At 34.9% G+C, this 14680-nt stretch overlaps 1 protein-coding gene across 2 annotated transcripts in view; it reads right to left on the bottom strand.

Moving 5' to 3' along the window:
* The window catches only part of GPR174 (G protein-coupled receptor 174), a 70897-nt gene extending 59880 nt beyond the window's left edge, over positions 1-11017 (bottom strand). The window contains exons 1-2 of one of the 2 annotated variants that reach the window (XM_036306083.1): positions 10934-11017; positions 10522-10626 (exon numbers count right to left, since the gene is read on the bottom strand). The gene's annotated coding sequence lies outside the window, so the exon portion shown is untranslated. Of the gene's footprint in view, positions 1-10521; positions 10702-10933 lie in introns of those variants that run through there. The other variant, XM_036306084.1, reaches the window with a different exon arrangement.
* Between the last annotated feature and the right edge of the window lie 3663 nt (positions 11018-14680).

Below are 14680 nucleotides of genomic sequence, written 5' to 3'. Positions count from 1 at the left end.
ACTGTGAACAATTGCAGATTGAAGGAGATTTTCAATGGAAATTGCAACAGGTAGAATCTGAGACCCTCAAAATGTATTACCATAGGCAAAAGAGTATGAAGAATTACACTTAGCCCTTAGTAGTAGCAAAGTAGAGTGAGTGGGAATTTCTTTACCATTTGACATATCTCTTTGAATTGGCAGCCTTAAAAAGGGTGAGAGAAGGTAGGAATGTCAGTGGCAAGGTTCACAAGTCACTGACTGCTCAGAAGGAGCTCTTAAGTATGATGAGTTATCTTTGAAAAGCCCCACAGCTTCTAGTCAAACTCACAGTACAGATGAAGGGCAGAAACGGACTTTTTTTTTTCTCAGTTGGAGATCTTTTCTGAGGTCTCATGACTACAACTCTTTCATTGGTTATTGAATGTACATGAAGGGAGATCCAGTTGACTACTAACTGTCAACAAAGCTGGTGCTAAGTGGTAAATTATCTTCTATAAAAAACTGCCTTATAGGTACCCTTGCAATGTTTGTAGATGGTGTCTTATGTGGGGTGATTTGGGGGCATCAAAAATCATGTCCCACTTCTCTCTGCTCCACTCTACCCAATGATCTCTTGCCAAGTTTTGACCTTATCTCTAATAATCTTCTAATAAAATGAAAATTCTACAAGAAGGATTTTTATATTAATCCATCAACTGCAATCAATTATATAAGGTATTTTTCACCATAGAAAGTGGGTGGGAGGAAATACAAAGTGAGATACATTTTACTTGGTAAAAAAGGGGAAATATAGGAACCTTAAGGGGGCAATCTTAGGTGGTGAAACATAGTAAAATTATCTGAAAAGCCAGATTTTATCTTAAGAGTTTACAGGGAATTATATAAAAGGGAAGAGAGGACAATTACATAGAAGGCAGGCAATCAACTTAATAGTCTAAGCAAATATGCTTCAAGCTAGTCCTTTCAACAATCTCTACGTCATTTCATTTATTATATTTCATGAACAAGAGTTAGGCAAGATATCAAAAAATGGGTTTCAGTTTAGGGGTCACTTCATCAATTTCTTCTAGAACAGCCATATACACTACAGTCATTCTGTTTTACTTGCATTTTGTTTAATCTCCCAAGACAGGTCACTTGGTAGAAAGCTGATAGAAAGTGGGTGTATAGGGAAAGAGCACTGGTCAGAGACATAAGCTTCTAGTCTTGACCTTATCACTAATTAGTGGTGTTACCTTGGTAATGTCTGTTTTAGCACTAGGCCTCAGTCTTTCATCTGAAAAAAATGAAGTTGTACTAAGTCATTCCTCAGATTCCTTTGAGTTCTGATAGTCTAAGTCTAGTAGAAAGTTTGAACTGGTAGATAAGCCCACTATTATGTAAAATGTGGAAAAGATATGAAGAAATACTGTCTTTCGTTTCCAATGCTTTATCAACTCAGGTCTGATGAAGAGTTATCACACCACAAAAATAACTGCTTAATCTCTATATCCAATCCAAGACCCACAGTCTCAGATGCCCTTTTCTGATTAATACAGATTTGTTCCTGTCATGTTCCCATCAAAACATTCCTTAGGGCCAATGTATCTACTTTCAAGTTCAAAACCACTGCTATTTAATAAATAGGTTTAAGCTAATGCATTAGTGACAGAGAAGTGGAAGATTTATCCAGGACCTTCAAAGAGAGTGTGTAGTCCTTTTCTCAGCAGCCTTATTTTAAAAAATTAATGGAAACCAATTGTAGACCCAAGCAGAAAGGAGGACATTAGGGGAGATGTTTTAAATAGGTTGGATTCCTCATATCATACACTGAACCCTGCTCAGCAGCCTACACATGGACAAGTTCAGTCAGAGAATATTTATTGAGCACCTGAGGCAAAACGCTGTTTTCATTGATGAGCCCAAAGTTGACATAGATAATTATTCAATGGGACTTTTTATAATGTTTCAATCTCTTTTGATGCTTAGGTCTTTGCAAACAAGGTAACTAAGGACTAGGAAAGTAGGGAGTTCATCCCGAGTTATATAGCAAGTTAACGGCAGAGTGGACCAGAGTCTAAGTTTTAATTCAAAAGCCTGTGTTCCTTTATCCACATCAGATTTCCTCCCAACTACACATTCTCTAATATGTGTGTGGATATTTCTCTTCCCCATCTATAGTTACACCATTTGAATGTAAGCCTTACTTATGTTACTAAGTGTATGGAAGCCAATGGTTTTTACTATGTGCAGAAAAAAATCAACACCTACATATGCCTCTTCCCTATCTCTCCTTACATACAGAAACAGAGACACACAGACATCAATTTCCACTGGCATGCAAGACTGAGATAAAATAACCAAAATGAGACAAATGCTCTTTTTCCTTTTCAACCCCTTTCCTGCTGCTACAATTTTCTAAATTTTCTAAATTATCAATATAGGAAAAATAAATCAAGTGATGAGATGAGCAATGTCTTGTTGTAAATCAAGTCACTATGTTGGATGTTGCTGGAGATTAAAACAAACAAACAAATAGCATGCTCTGTCTCCTAAAAACCTGTAGACTAACATCAGTGACACAATATACAAAGCAAGAGAGAAATGAGTGAAATCAATTGCTAAATTGAGTAAGTCAAATGCTAAGCTCTATAGAAAGCTGCCATATATTTAGGATACAAACCTTAATGAGGCTGGGATATTTCATATGGAATTTCTAAGGGTAGTGATTTATCTAATTCATAAAACTCATATTTCCCTTTCTCATGTATTCAGCTGAAAGCCTTATGCATTTAAGCTGTAAGCTTGACCAAGAATAATGCTCCCGTTTACTGAAGGAAATCTGGCAGGTGCAGCTTAATTTTCCAAGTGTGATTTCAGTCCAATTACACATAGCATTTTTCAAATTGTACAGGGAGCTCTGACCGAAAGGATGCAAAGTGCCTATTAGGCATCTTGAAGAAGAGATGCCCTCAATCATACAACTAGAGAAATTGAAAAATGGGGAGGCTTACTGCCTTGTTCAGGTTTATACCCCTAGCCAGTCTCAGAGAAGCATAACTTGAAGCTCAAGCTTATGACTGTGCCTACTAAAAGTATAATTTCAAAAAGGATTAAGAAATGGATGTCCCAAGACCCTTCCTCTATTTCCTCTTGGACAAGAAAGCATAGACATGGGGTGGAAAGATTACAGAGAGCAGGAGGATGTGGGGAATAACCAACATTATCAGGAGATAAACTATGCTAAAACCTTGTTCCCGTGTCTGCTTTAATTTTTAACCCAGATTTCTATAGCTGTTTGGGTTAGCTAAACTTAAGTATGAGAGCTAAATTGCAGTTAATTATCTCTGTAAGGTAGCCATGGATTGCACTCTGAACCTGGGATGGGAATTCCATATCTCAAGTTCTTGGTCTTAAGGAAAAATGACTCATAAATATAAATATAGCTCTACATGCTTATGTTTGGTGTGTAACATTGTGTATGTGAAGAATATCATAATTTTCCCTCCAATTCTGATACTATATAGCCAATATAAAGTGCAGTAGGAGGCCAGTTGACAAGTACATATATAAATCAATTTATTTCCCCAGACCTATTTAGGAGAATTTCTGTGTACACTTTCCTTGCGTTGATTTTAACTTACATCTAAAATCACATATTCTGTTCTAGTTTGTGATATAGCCTTACATGTGGGATTCAGAACCTTTGTTCTAATCTTAGCATAACATAGATTGTTAGATATAAAAAACTTTTTTTTCCAAATGCCTAATGTGATATCCTTTTTGCAACACATCAATTTAGTGTGATCATGGCGACTCTCTGTTTAAGGCAAAATGTGTTAAGTCGTCAACACATACTTCTTCTAAATCCCTACTTTATAGTCAGATTTAATATGTTCTACTTTATCCTCTCCAAGTAAATAAGCTCCAAGCGGGCTAGGGCTATACCTTATATAACTCCTATTATACCCTTCTGCACTGAAAAAAATAGTAAACATACTATAAATACTCATTAAAGAGAATTAAAATGTTTCATTTATTCTTTGTATGATTCCCTTTTTTATCCATTTTATTCCTTATTTTATGTGTTTTATCACCATTTCATTTTCTAGGTCACCCACCCTAAATCTAGTAAAAATAAAACCTATTTTTAAATAATTGTATACTGATTCTCTCTGTTATAAACTCTTCTGATTCTCAAATGGAAAAAGACAAAGTAGTGAAATATGGCTTTATCATATAGAGACAGCATGGCATTATGGAAAGAGCTTTGATAATCAACAGAACCGAGTTTGAAAGTCAACTAAGGCAGTTAGTTATACAACTTTGTGAAAGTTATTAAGTCCCTTAACATTGGTCTCCTCATCTATCATCTATAACATATGGGAAATTAAATAGAATTATTATCAAAATATGAGATCGTGCCAAATGCTTAGTATTTCATCAGTGCACAATAAATAAAAATCATTATTATCTTTGAATATAAGGGAACTCAAAATCAAAGTTACAGCCAGTATTAGATATGTTTCTAAAATATTTCTAACAATTTCTCAAATGTAACACCACATGAAAAAGATGGGGAAAATATTACCTCTCTATCCACTATATTAAAGTAACACACATATTGGAGATCCCACAGCATCTGGGGAGGAGTCAGCTAGAGTAATCATCATGCCCATATTCTCCAGATATTGGTTTAACCAAGGTTTTTACTCTGATTATATATGTTTGGCCCAAGTTCCAGTAAGAGAGTAAGGTACAACGCCGAGTAATAAAAAGTAATATGTTTTCCCTATTAGACCATGTCAGAGGGATTTTCAAATTTACTGATTCCAAGAGGTCAGGCAGCTTTAAATTTCATGAGTAATCCACACCCCAGGAAAGAATTAGACAAAGAGATGACATTTCTCAATGTTTAATTATTACAACTTTAACTTAGAACCAAAATGGTTATTAACAAGTACTTCTATGTCAAATATGATCCAGGTCATACTCTTTAAATTCTGAGAAATAACACTGTTCTCTTTGCAGATTGCAAAATGTCTTCTTCTTAGTGCTTTGGTTAATCAAATTTCATGGTCCAAAATTGAGGGAAGTTTACTGTATCCTCTGTGACCAAAAGGGTCTTTCATCAAGTGGCCAGAGCAAAGCTGAGTAGCCCAAAATCTAATGGATGTTCCCCACTCTGGATAACTGGAGCCCAAATCTTCTTTCCCTGGTTAATCTGGATTGGTTATCAATATTAGTCACTTCACAGGTTGTCATATTCAAACTGTGCTTCAGTGAGGTAGCTTTATTATATCCACTGATAAGAAATTAATCACTTTTCTTCTGTTATGATAAGCTTTTGGAGGTTATAGACTTTCAGAGGGAAAGGCATTGCTTTACCAGATGCTTTGATATGGACTGTGCCTGTCTTGATAAAAACCAAATATTTCCATTGTTGGTTTGTTTTTCTTCAAAGAGACTAATGCCAGTTCAAGTGACTGGAATTTTTTATATAAAATTAGTTTTATGAAGTATTAGAAATCAGTAACAACTAGTTTTAACTCTCACATTCTTAGGAAAAAAGATAAGCCTGTTAGTACTTTCATAACTAAAATATATTAAGATGAAGGGGAAACAAGTTTTAAACAATAATTTAAAACAACAAAATAATCAGATCCTGATCAAAATGGACCGAAGAATATAAAAGGAGGGTGTTATTATTATTATGAAAATGTGGGAAGAAAGATCAAAATAATTTTACTTAACTTTAGAATGTGTTTTTTTATATATATATTTTATTGATTTTTTACAGAGAGGAAGGGAGAGAGATAGAGAGTTAGAAACATTGATGAGAGAGAAACATCGATCAGCTGCCTCCTGCGCATCTCCTACTGGGGATATGCCCGCAACCCAGGTACATGCCCTTGACCGGAATCGAACCTGAGACCTTTCAGTCCGCAGGCCGACGCTCTATCCACTGAGCCAAACCGGTTTCGGCAATTTTAGAATGTTAATAACTGAAATATTTGATATAAAAATTAATAAAGACCAGGAAAATATACATTTAAAAACCACCTTTGCAGGTCCCTATTACCCAAACCAAAAATATTATTTCTAAACCTACAAATTTAAACTATCCAGGTAAGTTGAGTAAAACAGCAACAGAATAGCACTGTCTACTGAAAAAAAGTTTGTTTATTGGGCATGGATTATACTCTTCCTCTATCTGCATTAACTGAATTACTTGGAAAATCATTAACTTATCTTTGTGAGAGGCATATGTGAACATAATTTCATATCTTAGAGCAATTCTAATAGAATTATTTATAAAATATATCTAGCTTTGTTGAATCATTTTGCTTAAAGATAACACCAGTGTTTTGTTTTAGACTCTTTACAAGTATGTCCAGTACACATCCTTGATTCTTACATATGCACAATATATGTCAAGTTGGTAAATGTGCATTAGTTTCAAAAACTTCATTTTTCCTCGAAGAATAGAGAAAGAGCTCCTCAACTTTTTATAGTTAATTTAGGATACACAATGTTTCTGTAATTTAAAGCCACCGTCTTACTACTTTATTTGCCACTAATCAGAGCAGCTTTATTATATCTGTTGATGTGACATTAATCACAAAAAACAAGAAAACACATCCTTTTGCACTTTTAGAATTAAATGGGTTTAAAATAACACATCTAATATGTAATAAATCTTCTACACGTGATTCATTTTCAGCACGCCTTTTGGTCTGACACTGTAACATAGAGTAGTCACTGGAAATATCAGGGTGGGGGAGCACTTTTTAAAGTAGATAATTGTCTAACCACTATGCTGTACACCTGAAACTAGTAAAAAAATAATATTGAATGTAAAATAAATAAATAAATAAATAAATAAATAAATAAATAAATAAATAAATTTGTCTTAAAAATGTAAAAATCAAAAAACGGTAGCCACACAGGAAAACATATTTTTAGTTTTAAAGAAGCAGTTCATAGGTTAACTTGTGTCATTTAAAAAATATTAAGCCTGGCTGGTGTGACTCAGTGGTTGATCATCAACCTATGAATCAGGAGGTATGGTTTGATTCCGTCAGGGCACATGCCTGGGTGTGCAGGAACCAGCGCGTCAATGATTCTTTCTCATCATTGATATTTCTATCTTTCCTTCTTCCTTCCTCTCTGAAATCAATAAAAATATATTTTTAAAATATTAATACTCCAAACATTAAATAAGTATCATTACGGTTACCCTATAAATAACTTGTTAAAATTGTTTTATCTTATACAAGTAAATCACCATATAAAAAAATATCTGGTAACGTGTTTATTACCTTATGAGAAATAGCCAAATCTGATTTACTAAGTAAAGCAGAAAAGAATTTTAGCTAAGTAATTGTAATTATAACACTATTAAAGCCTTTTTTCTGTTGCTGAGAACATGGAGAAAACTCTGCTATTGTCTTCCATAAATAGTGTGAGATTGTCTAAAAGTGTTTTGGAAGAAAAAAAAATATATATTGCCAAGAAGTAAGGAAGGAGTAGAGGGGCTTTAGACTTGGTAGCAGATATTTGCATATATCTTTGATGCTTAGTGAGATAGTAATTAGGCTGTTGGAAATACAACTGAGCTTGAATGGGCAGCTTTAGCTCATGCTCTGGGCACAACTCAGGCTTCTATGTGACTTACATACTGATTATGGCCAACGTGTAAACTTTGATTTCCTCACTAGATTATTAGAGTCAGTGAAGTTTCTGGCCCATACCCAAATTTCCAGAGTCTATACAGACTTTATTTTGGTTAATATCCTACACTTTTGATTATTTATCAGGAACTCTGTCTGCATGTTGATTCCTGACTGATGCTCATACAGCCAGCCCCTGCTGAAAATGAAAGTGAAGTCTGTGAAGCACATCCCTCACTCCTAATTGCCTTCCAGTGACTATACCAAGAGAACTCACTTTAATTTTCTAATTGCATATATCACCCTGTCGTATAAACAGTGACAATAGGCAAGCCACTAACTGTGGCATCCTCTTTGGTATTCACATACCACCAATTAGTATAGTATTATGCTTCCTCACACTTTATCTTAAGCCCCATATCAATGTTTTTGCTAGGCACATACTCTGTAATCTTGACTACCTTCTGAAGTCTGAAATCTCCTACACCTCAGGTCTTCCTGAATACCATCTCTTGTCTTATAGTTTGACCAAACTGTTGCCCTGCCACTCAATATAGCACCTAAGTATCCAGTAAATGGCCAGGTCCGTATTACTGTTGTGTTACATCATTTAGTGTTTATCAATTTGCATTTGGGGATTTTTTATGTGGGCACAGTAGGGAAAATTATCTCCTATTCTTGCAATGAAACAGTGGTAGAAACCCCAAATAAGGTTTGCTACATTATCAGGGCCCTTGGGAACAGCCTTAAGTGTGCCCCTGTTATTTAAAGGTTCTTGAGTGATTTCAATATTACATCTTTTAACATTTTCCAATGAATAATGCATGTCTCTCTTAATCCTCAAACATTGTTAGGCAATCACAAGTGAAAGAATTACTAGATGAGGCATCAAGAGACCTAGGCTCTAGCCTTTTCTCTGTCACAGATTCACAGAAGTACTTGTCCCCATCACTACAATTCTCTGAGCCAACTGTAAAATGAAGGCTGTCAATTTATGTTACTTCCTGAAGCATAAAAAGATCTAACACTCTTTTTTTTGCCATTGTTTCTGTGAATTATAGGATTTGAATCTTTTTCTGATCATTTTCCATTCTCTGGCTTGGGGTCTGGAGACTGATTCTTGATACCTATGGCACACAGGAACATTTTTGGGAAGCCACTTTAATGGTAAGGGAAACAGAACTATCTCTGGTATCTCCTCACAGGAATAGGTAGTGGTCAGAAGAAGGAATCAAATTCCCTTTCTGGTTCAGTGCATCTGATTGATGCCAAAAGTGTCTATGACAGTAAGGCAAAAAGCATTTCAGTTACCTAGTACAAAGGGTGATAATTGAGTTCATTCATTCCTAATGGTCTCTAAGTGGAAATTCAGTGAGGTTTTTGGAGGGGTCAATGTCCTACTTTGTGTTTATTCACTTTTACAATAATCAGAGCCATATTACACTGGCCCCAACAGAATAAATACACTACATTATTCCTGTGTCACAGAAATATTACTGCAAATATGTAGCAAAATAGAGCAGTGCGTGTGTTCAAAAGTGCAGAGGACATATCCTGTAATTAAAAAAAATATATATCCCCCTCTGACACAAACATCTTGGAGGATGGCTCGTATATAATCTAAATAATATTTGCTAATGTGGCTGGTGGAATCTTTCCCTGGGCTTCAAAACTTGAATCCTATCTATAAGATTGATGCCTTTGCCACCATACTTGAGATTTATAGTAGCTTCAGAAAAGAAATACTCCTTGCTGAATGACCCAAAACTTTTTAACCAATAGTAACTCTGTTAATTGAATAAAATTATAACATTTTCCCCCTGGAAAGATTAGAGCAGTAAGAAATGAAGTTCTTGCACAATACTGTTGACAGCAGAGAACCAGGAAAGTCATTTGCGATTTAATGCTTGATCATGGTGCGCCATGGAAATCCATATTTTCCTTTCTTATAATCTCTGAATGCAGTTCTTAGAAGTTACATGCCATTGATAGCCTCATCTTTGGTTTAAAGTTAGAAGGCACCGTCCTTAATATTTTCTCTTTGAGCACAAAAGAGAAACAACATGCAAGTCAGGAAACAATTTCACTTACATTTTTAAAAGATAAACTAAGTCTATTATAAGTTTCTAAAATGTGAATTTAATCCAATATCAGTTTACATGTTGTTGTTTTTAGTGTACTGATTATTCTGATATAGCTTATCTATGAGAAATAGAACAACTGTGCCTGCTGTTTTTCTTATTTTCCCTCTCTCTAATTATAAATACTTTTTTCTTCTGGATTGTTTTCTTTGAAGGCAGAATCTGTACACCTAACATTGATTACAATTCACTTTACCATAAAAATATGTAACTTATACAAGCTGACAGGAATATGCATTCATTTTGGTAAAGGTCCTGAGGCATTACAGATCTCTTATTTTTAATCAGAGTTTATTTTGAAAATAACAAAACATAAATTTAACCATTTTAATCACCCAGCAAATAAAAATATTGTCTTTAAAGAATTATACAAAAGAGTAGATTAAAAGCATCCTGCATATTTATGCAAGTAACTCTATTTAATAGAGTTGGTTAAATTACAAATGTTCACAGGGCTACTTTATATAATATAAATTGAGCAAAACATTATAAAAGACCTCTCCATATCAAAGTTACATTTCTCTAATTTACAGTTACTTCCCTCACCCATCTCAGGCAGCCAACAATATAATTATTTTTGTTTGTACAAATACCAAGGAAATTATATATGGGGATAGTTCAGTTTTATTATATTCACATCACCCTTAGATATAACAGAACCTGGTGTGAAGAGAACAGTTCTGTATATTAAGTGTGAAAAGGCACAGATAAGTGCTAATTATGCATTAAAAAAAAATGGAACCTACCATTTCAGTTTCTTTCTGTTTTCTTCATATGTCTCTAAAGAATTCATGCGACAGCCACTGCAACAAGGATGCTACTGATCTGTGTATCAATTCCGGCTCCCTGTTCTAAGAACAACAAACCCAATCCTGCTTCACTACTAGAAAAAAAAAAAAGAGAAAAAAGAAAGAATAAAAAAGGAAAGGAAAGAGAAAGAAAGAAAGAAAGAAAGAAAGAAAGAAAGAAAAAAAGAAAGAAAGAAAGAAAGAAAGAAAGAAGAAAGAAAGAAAGAAAGAAAGAAAGAAAGAAAGAAAAGAAAGGAAAAGAAAGAGGGAAAGAAAGAGTAAAAAAACAAAATGAAACAACAATAATGAAAGAAAGAAAAAAGAAAAATTAAGACAGGAAAAGGGGAAAAAATTAAATTCTCAGCATTACCTAACCATTATCATGTTGGAAAGCATGCTAGCGAAATGTCAGAGTGAAATATGCAAACCACTCTGTGCACACTGAACATTTCCGTTTTCCAGGGGGCAGCACCTCTCTCTCTCTCTCATTAATGATGCAAGGTGCATATATACTATGGGCTGTACGTTTAGTTTGAAAAGCTTCACTCTTAGCAAAGAACCTCTCACCTCTCATTTCTATTTATAGGGCTAAGTGCATTGTCTACCAATCCTGTGACTGCACCAAGCATTGAGTGCAATTTCCTTGGTATTTGTACAAACAATAATACACAACCTATTTATTTATGGAACCCTCTGTTTAAGGTAGGTGCCCTCTTCCCCCTGCCATAGTTAGTGGACCATTGCAATCTAAACTGTGATCCTTTCTCACAGCTCCTCAGTTGGTGTGTTTAGGTACCAAAGTGGGCATTACTTATTTAAGGATATCCCTTAGGTAGCTCCCAATAAAGAAGTCAAGATGTGGTAGACCTCTACCTAGAGTATTCTTGTATGTACAAACCTCCGAACTCCTGACATTAAAATAAATACCCTACTTTTAAAGAGGAATTTGGAGATTCTAAACTTGCCTCCCACTTCCTGTTCACACACTCTGCATTCCCCTCAGAGACCCTGTGAAAAGGAAGTGCAGGTAAGCTCCCATTTCCTCTCAGTGGTCAGGGAGGATTGAGTGAAAAGAATCTGGTTTCCTGTAGACTAGACCCATAGACACAGCCTCTTGAAGATGGTGTTTCAAGGAGCCTCAGGGTCTCAAAACCAACTGCCACACTGTATTAGGCATCTAACACCCTACCACCACTACCACCAGCAGCACCGCTAGAAGATGAACAGAAGGAAGCTGAAGCAATCCTCAAGACTTGAGCAGTATTTCTAGATCAGAGCAAGATAATTGTTCAAATAGACCATGGGAGAAAGAAGTATGTTAGTGCAGGTCCAGCCTCATGCCAGGGCATACCTGTGGGGTATATTATAGAGAGAACCTGTAAGTCTTTCTGCCTCAAAATACTTCCTTGATTAATACATGAAACATCAGTCATTTGCAGGTAAGTGTTCCCTTCTTCCTGAAGTCTTGATTTTCAAATCCTGATGCTCTTAGAAATATACTTATTTGAAAACTTGGTGTGAATGAATTTATTAGAATTGGGAAGATGGGTGTAGATGGTGGGAGCAGGATATAAAGAAAAGCTAAAAAGATCCCAGGATAAGAAAACTGAACTGTCAAAACAATCTTTAGTAATTTTGTACTAGGCTAGTTATGATGAGAACAGTCCTAAACAAGTGGGGTAAAATATAAGGGGGGGGATGTAAATTAATCATAATTTGCATTAGGTCAGATATGTTTACAATAAAATAAAATGTATTGTCCTCGCTTTGTCTTTTTATTCTTTACTCTGAGTTCTGGCATAATATGCAGGTGATGCTGTGTTTATTAAAGAATTTTTCTACTTAATTTTGGTGTGTCTAGAGTTTATTGGGATGTTCTCTCCCCTCACACAGCCTTAGCTCAATTTAGCAAATATTTATTGAAAAACTGCTAAAAGCACACCCGAGGGGAAGGGGAGAATGTGGGCAAAACTGTGAGAGTGGGCTGCTGGTAAAAGAAAGGGTGTCATCTCTCAGGAGCTTTTTAGAATCTAGATAAGACATTATGCAATTGTCTCAAATATAAGGCAATGTATATGTAATAAAGGCCTAATAATGTCATATCTAGTGCTGCAACATTTCACAGAGGAAGTCAGAGTTCCTGGAGCACTGAGATAAGGAGTAAAATTTCAGGATCAAAGTCAGGCAAGTCTTCCAGGAGAAGGAGAGTTTGTGCTGGACCTATTAAGAATAGCAGGGTTGGTTTGGCTTATATGCATGCATACAAGTCCTTTGGTTGATCTCTTCCCTTTGCCCCCAATGGACATGGACAACAGGGGGATGAGAGCATGAGTGGCGGGGGGGGGGGGGGATAGGGGTTTAATGGGGGGGGGGATGAGGACACATTTGTAATACCTTAACTAATAAAGAATTAAAAAAAAAAAAGAATATCAGGGTTTTACCAGGCCTGCATGGCTCAGCGGTTGAGTGTCGACCTATGAACCAGGAGGTTACAGTTCAATTCCCGGTCAGAGCATATGCTGGGTTGAGAGCTGGATCCCCAGTGTGGGGCATGCAGGAGGCAGCCAATCAATGATTCTCTCTTATCATTGATGTTTCTATCTCTCTCCCCCTCTCCCTTCCTCTCTGAAATCAATAAAAATAATATATTTTTTTAAAAGAATAGCAGGATTTTTGTCTATGAGTCTGTCTCTTTTCTTTTTTAGTTTATTTTCTTCATGATACTCCACATATGAGTGCAATCATATGGTTTTTGTCTTTGTCTCTGGCAGGATTATTTCAGTTAGCATAATATTTTCTAGGTCTATCCATGCTGTTGCACAAAGTAAAATTTCCTTTATTTTTTAATTTTTTATTTTTTTTACAGCTAAGTAGTATTCCATTATGTAAATGTACCATAGCTTTTTATCTTGGTTATTGTAAATAATGCTGCAATGAAATCTGTATAATTTTATTAACCAGTGACACCTTCAATAAATTCAATAAAAAGGAAAAAAATAATAGCAATTTCAATAAGTAAAGAACAGAAAGATATTCAGTTTTCTAAAAACCCATAAATATCGCTGCTTTGTATAAGCACACCCTTCATTATTTTCATTTACTTCCTGTCTGATTCAACCAAATAGCTTTAGGAGACAATAATCACACATTTTGAAACAAAATACCCGGTGGTGAAATTTCCTGAGCTAGACTGCACGTATCTTTCCTTTTTAGGACAAAGAACTTTAGCCTGATTAAAATGAAAGGAATACCCCTATAACAACATTGTTAAATTCCACTACAAATTGGATAAATAATAATAGCATATTAGAGCTGAAGGGGATAAGAGTGACGATTTAGACTAAGCTTTCATTTTAAAGATAAAGAAGGTAAAAAAGAAGTAATAAGGTTCATATATCACAGTAAATTAATGATAAAGTGGGGGCCTAAACTCAAGTTTCTTTACTTTTAAGACAATATTAACGCCAAAGTTATTTCCATCTGGCCAGTCTCATGACACCTATGAAAGGTGTGATTTATTTGTAGTTATATCATCTGTGGAAAGGCATTGTCTTGCTAGTTACACAGGAAAGGTCAAATACAAATAGACTGGAAAGCTAAGTTCTATGGTTCTGTCTTTACACATAAAAGACATTTTGTCTTACTTAGATCTATTTAAAATTACAAAGGTCAAGCCCACTTAAAGATACAGATCAAGATGATTTCTTTATTTTTCTCAGCAGTGTAATTGTGAAATGTAACGAAATATTAAAGTAGATATAAAGGAAAGTTTTGAGCTTTTATTATTGGTTTGAGGAATTTTCTTTTTAATAAATGTTTCATTATCACTTAATATTTACCTTATAATTCCAAAATTACTTTTTCAGCTAGCTTCTTTGTTATGTTGTAAATCAAATATTACATGGTGCAATACAGATTTATCATTGATATAGTTTTTGTAAATATATTCACATCAGACCTGCAATTTACCCCCACAGAATTCATGAGTTATTACCTTCAAAGAAACAGTTTATTCACCCAAATAAGATAAGATACATAAAAAAAAATACAAAATATGAAAGGACAGTTAAAAGCAATGCTGAAAAAAACTATAATATTTCTGTTGAGCAAATATTCA

This window comes from Myotis myotis, unplaced genomic scaffold, assembly GCF_014108235.1.
Source record: "Myotis myotis isolate mMyoMyo1 unplaced genomic scaffold, mMyoMyo1.p scaffold_m19_p_4, whole genome shotgun sequence".
Lineage (NCBI taxonomy): Eukaryota > Metazoa > Chordata > Mammalia > Chiroptera > Vespertilionidae > Myotis > Myotis myotis.
The sequence above is the reverse complement of the archived record's forward strand: the minus strand, read 5'-3'. Positions and strand labels throughout refer to the sequence as shown.